We start from the raw sequence: 13,569 nt of genomic DNA on the forward strand, positions 1-13,569 counted from the left end.
TTATTGGTCCATGCATTTTGTTTCATTGCTTACTGGAAAAAAGTTCAAAATAATAAATTTAAAATGCCCTCTAACAACTGTACTGCATTATACAAGGAATATAATTTAATACAATCAGGAAGGTGTATCAAGGAAGACATGTATGTTTCCTGTGCAAGGGGCCTATGATTTGAAAACAGTCCAAAGTTAATCTTTATCTGTCACTGGCCAGATGTATTTTCTTTGAATGTGGGTTTCAATGCTGTTTCAATGGATGTGAGTTTCAAGGACAGAGAAGTTTTAATGCTAAGTCTTTTTTCATTGTAAGACTGCATTGCTTTGTTTAGCAGATATGTATTAGTGTTTGTGCTGTAAATGTAAAATAAAACTTTTAAATGAAATCCAAATTATTGTAGAAGTAAAGCAGTATGCATATTACAGTGTTTATGGTAAATGGGGCAAAATAACCAAGTAATGGGATATTGGAATAGCTGCAGGGGGGGGGGACATTCGACCATGATTTTGTGAGGGGGGAAGGGTAGCAAACTCAAGCAGCCCTGGCTGAACTATACCTCTCAACTGTCCAGATTTTTGCAGAATGAATAGATGTTTGCTTCTTATTTTTGGTTTGTTCCTCATAACATTTGTGGTTTTCTGGCAAATCATTTAGGAGTGAAGTCACTAATTAATGACAGGCATTGACTTTCAGACTTCATACCCTTCAGAAAAATGCATGCTAAAGCAAGTCCTATTATTCTGTCAACTGTCTAAGTTTATACAGGAGCAATTTTTAGAACTGTTTGCATGTTCCCTCAATATATTTGGCCTTGTCCAGATTTCCTGCATTAAGAGGTTGAGAGGTGTGGGCAAATAAATCACTTTATAGAATTAGGTATATCCAAACCTTTCAACTGTCCCAAATTTTGGCTCAAAATGTTGCTCTCCCCCTAATAATCCCTTTGCAAAATGGCAAATTTGGAAGAAAATGTGGAGGGTTTACAATAAATAAATAATTGTAATGATCAGAGTTATAGATTACTTTTAATTTCAGAAATGCATGTAGATTCTCTTATTTTGTCAGCTGCTCAAGTTAACAGTACTAATATTAAAAAAGTGTCCCTTCTTTGACAGGTTCCCAGCTGTATTGCGTGGCTATTTTATATTTTTGCATCACATTTTTGGTCTGTTTTTTCATAAAATTGTGGTTTTCTGGCAAATTATGGCAAATCATTAAAGATTGAAGTTAGAAAGTAATGACAGACATTTGAGTTTCAGATTTCATACCCTTCAGAAAAGTCATACTAATGCAAGACCTACTATTCTATTATATTTCTAAGTTTATAAGAGCAATATTTAAAAACTGTCCTTATTTTTGGGCCTTTGCCCACTTCTATTTATGACTTTGTCAAGATTTCTTGCTCTGAGGTTGATAGGTATGACAAATGTGTCAGGGCCATCACTGTCAGCCAAAGACATTTCGAATTGTGACATACCTGTTGCACCCTACTCCCCCACGTAGTGACTCTGGATTTGTCCAAGCAAGGCAAGGAGCAGTTATGCAGTGTAAGTGTGCAAAGTATCCCCCCCCATCCAAGGTGGAAGCAAGTATTACATTGGCTTTTCATCTGTCCTTGATTTTGCAGAATGTTCTGGTTTTATGTCATATTTTTATACTGTTTATTTATGCTTCTTTTTTATTCAGAGAATGCATGTTGCAGTGCCTGTTGCTCTGTGTTTAAGTAGCAATGCTTTAATGACCATCAGGTAAGTTTGTCTGAGACTATAAGATGCAAGTAAGCTTTAATGAGCATACTGTTAAAGAATTACCAACATTGAAAGCCTTTTTGTTGTTAGCATGCAGAGAATATTTACATGACTAGATAGTGTATAAGCCTTAGGTATTGAAATGCATATGACAGTATTTGTAATAAAGGAGAGGATTACAGTATTTCCAGAAACTCATTACATTTGTTGGAGACTTGCAATCATCTTTGCAGGCTTTACCCGTAAACTAAACAGAATGCCAATCTATCATGTGTGGTCCATAACCTGTGCAGTAATCCTTTAAGCAATTTATCTTGAGCTTGTTTCTTGTTTGCTGTTCATTTTTTACTTTGATCATGTCTTCCCTATGAAACAAGTAGATAGTTGTTGTCAGGCAGCAGGTCTTTTTTGGATAAGAAACATTTTTTCTTAGTGGAGGTATCACAGAGATTGCTACTTTCAGCATTTTACTTGGTACTTTTATAAAACTGAATATAAATTATAATTAGAACTGCAGTGCAAGGAGAAGTGGTTTGAGTTGAGTGCTGCTTGTTTTTTTATATTTGATTTTAACTGGCATTCCAGTAATTTATTTTAAAAGTAATTTTTTCATGCCTAACAACCCTTTTGTTTCCATCTAGATATTAAGTAAGCTGTCATGTAGCCAATGCATTGAAATATTTTTTTTTTTCTTCTGCACTTCATGTTTGTCTTGATTGGACTCTGATAATGATGGTTTGGCACACAGGGCAGCGTATTTAATTAAAGTCCCAGTTTTTGCTTGTTTTAGTATCGTTCCACCCCTTTATAGTTGGACACACCCCTTCCTGTTGGCCCCACCCATTCAACTGTCTCCTGCAGCCCCCCTTTGATTTGAAGTCACCAGCCAGCACTTGCAGATAGGCTAACAGCACTGTCCCTCTACCCTGTTCCATACAAACTCTGCTGAGGTAACCCCTGTCTGGCATACAAAGCAATCCAGACCCTGCCTTGATGAGACTGTTGTACATCTGAAGTCAAGGCCCACTCAATCAACCTGTAGGTGCAGCATCAACCTGGTCTGTGATATCAGTATGGCTTGTTGGTGTGACAGATATGTGTCCCATACACTTCCCCATCTGTGGAATACACTCCCTGTCCACATCAAGCCAAGTGCTTCAATACCCCTAGTGATGTGCTCCCTGTATAAGTGCATGGGAAACACAAAATATAGTCCTGTGATTCAACCTGTGTCCCTGCTAGACAGGGGCTCTGTGTGCTGATATGTCTTAACATGGGCTACACTTTCATCTGTGTGGGTTAAAAGGGCTTCAGGGCCAATAGCAGAACATCATATCAACCTATACACAACTGTCAGTGGTTCACCACATTACTCTGTACTGCTCTGCCACTGACATACCTGGAAATCACAATGTTATGCGGAATATATTACACATATAATGGACATTTCTGCACAGTAGAATGCACTCTGTCCCCACACCCATATCTCTCAACCGCTGACAGCAAGACATCTGGATAAGTTCATAAATAAATATGGGACAAAGGCCCAATGATAGGGACGTGTTGCAAATATTGCACTTACAAACTGAGAAAGTTGGTAGAATAATGGGTTTTGCATTAGCAGGAATTGTCTGAAGGTTAAGAAGTCTGAAACACTAATGTATGTTATTATTTTGTAATGTCAGTCTTTACTTATTCACAACTAACTTGCTATAAAAACACAAGATTATGTAGACTAAACAAAACTTCTAGACAAACATCTGGACAATCTGCTAAAAACTGTACAGTTGAGAGGTATGGCCACACCAGGATATGACTTTTCAGGTAAGAAGAATACCACATAAGCAGGAGATCCCCAACCAGTATATCACCAAGTTGCTGGTCTATTTACACAGCTTCATCAGTCAGTCTCCTGTAGCCACACCTCTCAACTGGTTGTTTTGGCCACGAATGTCTATAGTTGAGCTCATAATATTGGTCTGTGCATCATACATCTTGTATTACTCTGGTAAAGCACTGTGATGATCTGAGGATGTCTATCAATAGGTAATGACACAATACATTCCAGTGTCAGACATCAGATATGTCAGAAAATGTCTGCTAAAAGAAACCTAGTACCTCTAGCAACTTCCTGTTTACTTTTGAAAGCTATGGCTGTAGCACACAAAACCACAGACTGGAGTACAATTATCTATGTAATGGAGTCCCGCTCTTACTGTGGAAGGTCATACTGGGCATGCTCCTATACTTAGAGAATCATAGCCCATGTTAGAACCCACATCGGACTATATAACTGTATTGTGCATATATGTCTTTGCATACAGACATCTATGTACACCTCATCTGTCTCTACACACACCCATCAGACAGGATTACCCTCAGCTAGCTGTAGGTGGCCCATATGTGATATATCTGCATCTGTTGTGTGTGATCCACAGACATATATATGGGCAACATACGACAATATGTCAAGCATGCACACAAATAGATGTGGGGAAGAGAGAGACAGACAGTGATAGAGAGAGAGAGACACAGGGAGACACACACACAGACAAACACACACACACACACACACACACACACACACACACACACACACACACACACACACACACAAAGAGTGAGTCATACACAGGGATACCCTGAATGGCATAGAGTGATGTCCTGTTGTGGGCAGTGGCATACCGGTAGTAACCAGTTGCACGTGCCAGCATAAAGGTGAGCTCCATTGTGTAATAGTACTGAAGTGGGAGTTGTAATATCACATCACCTGCCTTTGTGTGTGTGTGTGTGTGTGTGTGTGTGTGTGTGTGTGTGCGTAGGTTTAAGTATTAAGAGGCCATTCCCATTCAGTACTCTTCCCATTGCTCTACTTCACAAGATCTGCTGATGTCTTTCACCTTAGAAGTACCATTAGACACCTGTCAACCATATAAGCTCTGTAGCACATGCGGTAACTGTGTAACACTATAGTACAAATAACTAGATAAGTAGGGGTTCTAATCTCAGTCCTGGAATGTGTATGGGTTTGTAGGTGAAACAGTTTTAGGCCATTTCCACCCAGTACAATCCCCAGTGCCCTACTCTAGCAGTCCTGCTGATGTTATTCCCCTTAGAAGTATCTTTGGACAGCCCCAGCCCTATAAGCACTGTGGCGCATGCAATAACTTAGTAACAGTATAGTAAAAATAACTAGAGAGGCAGGAGTTCTATTCTCAGTTCCAGCAAATGTTTGAGTATAAGTGTGTGTAAATATGTTTGCAAGTGTATGTTTGAAGGATAAAGTATTTTGAGAACTTTCCAACCCACAACACATCCCAGTGCCCTACCTTAGCAGTCATGCTGATGTCATTCACCTAAAAATTAGCTGTGGACACTTAGCCCTATAATCTCTGTGGCGTGTGTGATAACTGTGTAACACTATTCTGGCAAATGTGTCTGTGTGTGTGTGTGTGTGTGTGTAGGTTTGGGTATAAGTGTGCATGTTTGTAGGATAGAGTGTTTTGTTGACCTTCCCATCCACAACATATCTCAGTGCCCTACTTTACAAGGGCTGTTGATGTCATTCACCTTAGAAGTACTCTTGGACAACCCTCATCCCTACAAGCTCTACAGCATGTGCAATAACCATGTTACAGTACAAATAACTAGTATAGCTAGGGGTGCTAATCTCAGTCCTGGTAGTGTGTATATTTTTAAAATACAGTATTTTGAGGCCTTTCTCTTTCAGTACACTTCCCACTGCCATACTTTACAAGGGCTGGTGATGTTATACACCTTAGAAGTACCTTGGGATACTCCTCAAACTTATAAGCTAAATGGCACACTGTAGTACCAACAACTAGATAGGCAGGGGTTCTAAACTCAATACTGTTTATGTGGGGGGGTCTGCAGATGTCATCCACCATATAAGTACCTGTATACACTCCTCAGCCCTACAAGCTCTGTACTAGAAACTATAGCTACTGTGTGTGTTTGTTGTGAAGCATATCCGCTGTGTATGTTGGTGATACCATTTTATGGCCTGTTGACTCCCTCCTCATGACATTACTTTAAAGAGCCAGTTAATGGCATCTGCTGTGCATGCACCATGTTAAAATGTACAGGCCATACCAGCCATCTGTACATATGTATATGGAATATCCAGATGTTTGCAACCAATATGTTGCCTATGTCCCTTAACAATGGGAATTTATGAGACACATTTCCAAATATGTCACATTTACTGTAGTGACAGACATGGCAGCAGCAGACATCATACCTGTCTGACATATAATGCTGATAAACGGTATGTTACTCTATCACTATATCACATCACCTTGCAGCAGTCTACATGTGTTACAGCCACCAACATAGCTCACAACCACTCACAGACAGATATCAGGTGAACACCATATGTGAAGCTGGGGCATACCAAAAACATTGGGCACACCCGTCACACATTGCATCAGAGTTTCCATAGATTCTTGTTCCTTTCCTTGCTGTTCAGCTTTAAGTGAACATTTATAATGGTTTCCTGTGGAAGGCTCCAAAATATCTTCATATAACACCTGACCAATTGCTTCCCATTCCACTGGTTTCCCCTTAATTTGGATATTCATTGCTCTAGCCTGTTGTAGTGCTTTATGAATTAGATTTTCTACACTGAATTTTTCCTTTCACAGGTTTCTATTTCTTTAACGTCTCCATTACAAAGCCCCTATTCTAATTTTCCTCTTTGTCTTCTTAATTTTTGCATTGTAAAGTTTTCCATGTCTGGATTCCTTTGCCTGTATTTCTCTTCAAATATATTTGGTGCTGCTCTTTTTATATTGGTTAGTTTTGCTATCTCCTTTGCATAAATTTCTTTTTCTTTCCCATGTCCATATTTCTTCTTCAGATGTCTCAAGATCTTCTTGCTTTTCCTTACTTTGGGGCCTCACTCCCTCATGCTGTGATGTAACCTGTGGTAGACCTTATACATCAAATCCTTCACTTCACAGGCACTCCGTAACTTCAACTTCTATTTTTGTAACTTCTACTTTACTAATCTTTTCTACATTTCCTCTTTGTGATATTATTTTTTTTATTGTGAAATTTGCTATATCTGGATGCCTTTGCCTGTATTTCTCTTCGAATATCTTTGGAGCTGCTTTCTTTATATTGATTAATGTGGCTTTATCCTTTGCATAAATATTGCACCATATCAAATCTCTCTTTCTTTACCATGTCCATATTTCTTTTCTTTATACTTTTTAAAAATCTCTAGGTTTTGTTGTTTATATTTTCTCCCTTCGTCAGATGCTTCTTTTTCCAAAACATCATTATTTCTTGATCTATATACTGTTTTTCACAGACCTGTTATATTATTTATTTAATTCATTTATTTATTGTCATTTGTCATTGTTGGAGTTTTTCTCCCCAGGCCTCTGCTGAAAAAGGGCTCTTCAGCTCAGTCGGACTATCCCGGTCAACAAATGTAAAATAAATAAATAAATGTGTTATCCGGGTTGGTCCAACTGAGCCAAAGGCCCATTTTCACTGGAGACCTGAGAAGAAAAGCTCCAATTACATATATAAGACAATCCAGTACCTAATACAATCCAGTAACTAGTACAAAGTTAAACATTTCAAATTCCAATAGGACTTTAATTTTAATAGTAATATTGGCATGAGACATTACATAAAATGAGATAAACAATATCATAAAATTAAATGTATATGTTTCAGAAATTTCAAATACAATAGTAGCAGATGTAGATCCTGAGTAGAGGTATTTACAAGAGCAGATTTTTGATATTCTAAATTGTAATGTTAGAGGAGTGAGGAAAGGAGAAGGCAGGTGGAAAAAGAGAGAGAGAAAAACTGAAGTGATCAGAAATAGAGTATAGGAAGATTGCATTAATGAATACAATTTTTTTATTTGAAGCTTCTGACAGTCTTTCTTGTGGAACTATTTTTCTTTCCTCTAATTTCTCTCTTAATCATTTTGCATATCTTGTGTCCGGAAATTCTGGGCTTTTTGCATAATAGATACAATACATAATTTCTTTGTTTTTCTCAAAAGTCCACTTTATCATCTTTATGGCTCTTCTTTGGCCTATCAGTTTTTGTGGACTACTACTTCCTTCTACAAAAGGGTGGCCATCCTCACCCTGGGCCTTGCCTGGCCCCATTGTAGAAATTTTTTTGTATTTTGAGGATTCTACACTATCATGTTTTTCATTCCTGGCACCAGTGTGCCTACCAGGATTGGGCACTTTTTTATCCTGGGTCTTGTGCACCCAGCAATCATTTTTAATTTTTAACCTATTTCTGTCCATGATATATTCTATATAAATACAGTCTATATATCAGTGTCATCTTGGTATAATTTTGTGAAAACAGGGTCCACCTCATGAAGTTACTTACCAAGACCTGAGGATGAATTCAGTGTGAGCAATACTACCCTTTGCTTGCTGACTTATCATCTCTCCATTTGGACCCCTCTCTCCTTTATTTCACATTCTGATGTGTTTTGAGATAAAGTATCTAGGTTTATATAGTCTTCTTGGGGGGGGGGGGCAGAATGTTGTGAAATTATTAATTGCTACCTGTTCATCTAACCCATCACGTAACAATGGCTCAAATTTCTTGCCCCAACCAGCATAAATGTCATCATTTATTTCTTTAATTAAGGACATAGGATAACCTCTATTGATAAATAAATGCTTTAAAACTTTTCTCTCTGGATCAAATATGGATTTGTCAGAGGTCATCCTAGCTAATCTGATGAACTGGCCTTTTACTAAGTTTTCTTTTTTTATGCTAAGGGATGACAGCTAATAAAGTGCAGATAACTATTTGAGAAGGTTGGCTTTCTATATATGGTGGAAGAAAAACTTGTTTCGTTTTTAATAGTAGTATCCAAATAGTTTACACTGGCATAATGTTACTCACAGATGTTTCTGTTCTTTGCAGAGGTATTAATGCCATAAGGGCCTTCACTGTATGGAAGGCTATGTCTGTGGAAGGCAATGTCTGATGTAAGCGCTACATTTGACGCTAATAACAATGGCAGCCTAACACTAGCACATTCCAAAGGCATAGTCTCTGTTGGCAATGACACTCATGTCCACTGACACAGCTCTGTTACCTGTGGAGTCCACTCACCTTTCCAGAGCCTGTAGAGGTACAGTTCATACTGGCACCCCTATCCAGAGATCACCATTATCTTTGCTGCTGCACCGCCACATAGTGTGAGAACAGTAATTAGGACCAGTGGTCATCCATGCCACAGCTACTGATCATTGCTCAGACTTAGTGTCACAGTGAGAATTACACAATGGATGTGCAAGACAGTCATCCAGAGCAGCTAGATTCCATCATTGCCATAGCAGAGATTAAAGGTGGACTGAGCAGTATGTGTGCAGATGTATGTAAGACATTTGTCCAAATGAGTGCCATGCTGACCAAGTACCCATTTTCCTCCACTGCCTCCATGGGGTTGTCTGTTTCTTTACAGTAGGGTGGGTGCCATTCCCATAGCTGCTTCTTATTGGCCTTCACTGTATGTATACCCCACAGTGCAGATAGGTCCAGGTCAAGTACTGTTACCCCCTCTATGCCACCTGTTTGTGGTGACTTAGTATGGCTGACCATACAGACATACCTTATATGGTGGTTAGTCATTTGGCATGGCTAGGCAGTCATGGTGGGAAATGGTGCCCACAACATTCCTCAGATGGGATACCCCACTGGCCGGGGTGTTCACATTCAGTGTCATTCTTACCTGGGATTCCACTACCACTGTTATAGCCACATAAATACAGTGCAGTATCATGTTATGAAACTGTCACTTTAGAACCTATACTAAACAAGTACCCACTATACCTGAAAACCACTGCTCTCACCTGACACAGTATACCCAGTTCCATCTAGTTACCCTTCTACGTCATTCAATCCTTTCAACATTTTTAACTCCCCCCTATAGAATTGCATGTATCAGTTTTAATCTCTGTTTTGTTTAGTCTGGCCCATAGCTGTGGACCAGACTTTGCCTCTTTGCTAGGACCTTTTATATCTTGCCTGCTTTTTCCTCATAGGGTCTGTACCTGCATCTGATTCCCCCAAAAGCTCCTCGAGATGTATCTCCTCATCAGCTTTCTTTTCTCTATATTGTCTTCTAGTTGCAATCATCTGCTATAGCTGTCTGTATATTATCATATTGTGCAGGACTGCATCAAATAGAAATATCTTTCTATAGATCTTTGGACCATAAAGCATCATGCTACAGAGAAAAAAAAACAGTAAAAGAAGAGCTTCATCGCACAAAACACACACTCAACAATGACATGGGTCTGGAACAGTTTTGTATTGTATTGTATCTCAGCCATGTTCCAGTGCATATCCAGCATCACCAACAAGGTAAAATCACCCCATGTGAATCACTGGTATAAGTCAGCTATGCACTATATATGGGATTCTTGGGATCTGCCTGGATGGTGCATAGACACATTGCATATAACACCCTGTGTGTTGCATACCACTTGGTGCTTTTTGGAGTGGAATACCTTCAAGATGATATACCTATGGCCACTTGCTACAGATGGTGCATTGTTAGTGGTGTGGGTGGTTTAGTGGGTCGAAGAACTTTAAAGAACTGGGCTGCTTCACAGGGTGTCCATACTGTGTTGTTTCTCTCCTCTATGGTCTGTGAGAGCCACATATGCTTGTCTACATGTTGCAACATAACATCAAAGAACTGGAGTTCATGAGGCCTACTCCTGTGAAATACTCTCCATATTCACTGATTGCTGTTGGAAGGGCTCTCTAGCAATGATCATAAATATTACACATGCCTGTGTGTCAACAGGGATGGGTATTTCTTATGTCCTATGAGATTCCTTGTGTGGACCGCACATCTACAGGCTCCTGTATACTGTGTCTGACTATATAATAACATTCAAATATGTCCCAGTCATGAAGATGATGGTATGTTAGGGATGTCCAGATCTTTCTATGGCATAAAAAGCAACAGGCTGCACCATTTGTGACAGAGTTTTCTAGAATGGTCTCTAACAATTTCTGTCTAGTTCATAAGGGTGTGGTCTCTTTCTCTCTTCAGATCTCCTCTGACTCAAACTAACAGTTGTCATGTACCTGGACCTTTAGTTCAAGTAAAACAAAAAAAAAATAATTTCATATTATATAAGTCTCCCATTTAGTGTTCAATATTACTTTGAGTTGAGAATATTTTCATTACAAAGTAGTAGTTTTATATATATATATATATATATATATATATAGAGAGAGAGAGAGAGAGAGAGGGAAAATCACTTTCAAAAATATTTACATCATCGATACATATAGCATGTTCTTTTTATGAAGGGGACCAGAAAACCATTTGACGTAATCTGTCAGATATCAGACACTTGTTTCAATAAATATGATCATTATGGGAATTTATATGGAATTTAAAATGTAATGTCTCTCATTTAGATAAAAGTGAACTATAACACATCATATGTTAGATGTTTTACATGATTTTATATATGGAACATTTTTGATTTGTGACTTGGCTTTTATGGTCTGTTCATAATGTCCTATAAACATCTGTTGCTTACTATATCAATTATTTTTACTATTTGTAATTCACTGTAAGCTTCACTTTTAGTATAGTACTCCTTTTATTTGATATACAGTCTTATGCCCTTCTATTATGTTGTAACATTTTCCTTTGGCAGGGACATGACAGGAAAGGGTCTAAACTAATCTATTTCACTGGTTAACAAATAAAAAATATAAAGGAAGAAAAAAATGTCAGTTTTATTTGCTTGTATTAATGATCTTTTCATTATTGGATTTAGCTTTCCTCATTATCCTTAATATTGTGGTGGTTATTTTTGAAACTATAGTACAAATGTCTGTTTGTGCTAGTTGTAATAAGAAGTATCACATGTCCTTGAACACTTTTTCCTGTATTCTTTGTGATGTTTATTCAGGGGGATTTTACCATACTTAGCTTTTATATTAATTTTTGTTGGAGAAATGTATGCCAGTCATGATATGAAATGTACAGTGGAGGATTCAGTATATTTATTTCTTTTCAAAATGATACATTTACATCCTTAGCTAACAAGCTCATTTTGTCCTTTAATAACCGTCGATTTGCTCTTTTCATCTTGAGTTATGTTCATTTCCAGACACCAGCCCTTAGTACTCTGAGTCAAAATGTACTGCATTTGTCTGATTCTAGATGCTGTTACACCTTTGTTAAGGAACTTTGCCTCATGCTTCTTTAAACAGTGACCTATTTAGCCTGTTATTTTATGTCCCTACACTGTCATTACAATTATTAATATTAGATTTAATCACATCTTGCTTTGTCTTCCACTGGTAGCAGTACTAGCCTGCCTTTTTTTCAATGTAATCTGAAATTGGTTGTGGTTGTTTTCAAATGGATAAAGAATATTACATTTATGTATGTTTGCGTGTGTGTGTGTGTGTGTGTGTGTGTGTGTGTGTGTGTGTGTGTGTGTGTGTGTGTGTGCGCGCACGCACGTGCACCCATGCATGCAGGTACATGTGTCTTTATAAAAGAAGATTATATGGCATTTAGGCAGTGTGCTTGATGTATATGCATATGATGGTTTCCTTTGATATACCCGGTTCTTCCTATTAATAATCAATTTCTGAATTATTTCCATTTCCTGGTATTATAAACAGTAATTACTTGTTTTGAATACAGTAATGATATTCTTCATTTTCTCATAATATATGTATACATATATAAACATATATAACCATCTCTCTCTCTCTCTCTCTCTCTCTCTCTCTATATATATATATATATATATATATATATAATTATGAAAAGAGAGTCTGATTAAACATTGACATGTTTGATCATAACAAGAAATGTCATTGTTAAAATTATTTACATTATTTGTAATATTTTATTTTTATTATTTTCAATAAAAATAGTTTTATTATATGCTGCTTAGAACATTTGACCACAAGCTTGGAAACTATTTAATCAAAGAGTTAAGTCCTTTTTGCAATGAAAGAAAAAAACATACACAGTAAATAATTTTTGGCAGACCACCTGAACAGTCTATTCTACCAAGATATACATCTAAGCAAAATCATTCCATTGGGAAGCCAGATGCTATAAACTGATGGGATGCTCCATAACAACTCAGATGAAAAATAAGACGAAAAGAAAACAAAGACACTGTAACAGTTGTTTGTTTGATGAATCCAGTAGGACTAATTAATGCCAATTCAGTAAGGAGATTGGCAGCTTCCTGACCACACAGGGCATCCGGTTTTGTATCAAAACAAAGAAAAATGATTGTTCACATCTGCATGTAGTTATACAGAGAGTCGATTAAATTCCTCTGATAGGGCTTGTTTTCAGTATGTTTCAAAGAGAGAGTGCATATCAAACTGTAAAAAGAATTGTAATGCTGTTTTGAAACATTGCTTTTTTTGTATTATTCAGAAGAGTACCCACCATGCCTTCTCAGATAATTGACAAATAAGGGATGCCTCCAAGCTCTAAGCTTTATAATTCAGTGCAATAATCATCAAAAATAATGACAATGGCTTATACATTAAAATAATAAATAAGAGCATTAAGTTTTGCAGTTTATAAAATATCACAGAAAATGTGTGACAGTAAATATCTATTCGACTTCAAAATGTTTATTTTCAGTAACAACCATACATGACAGAATAATTAAAAAAATTAAACACCACACATTATATAAGATGATATGATAGGAAGGAGAAGAGGTTTTATTTCTGGTTCAGAATATACTACTACGTGACTTATCTTCGTTTTGTCTGAGACAAATTTATGGG

The sequence above is a fragment of the Protopterus annectens genome, chromosome 7.part0, assembly GCF_019279795.1.
Source record: "Protopterus annectens isolate FY-2018-M chromosome 7.part0, PAN1.0, whole genome shotgun sequence".
Taxonomy (NCBI): domain Eukaryota; kingdom Metazoa; phylum Chordata; order Ceratodontiformes; family Protopteridae; genus Protopterus; species Protopterus annectens.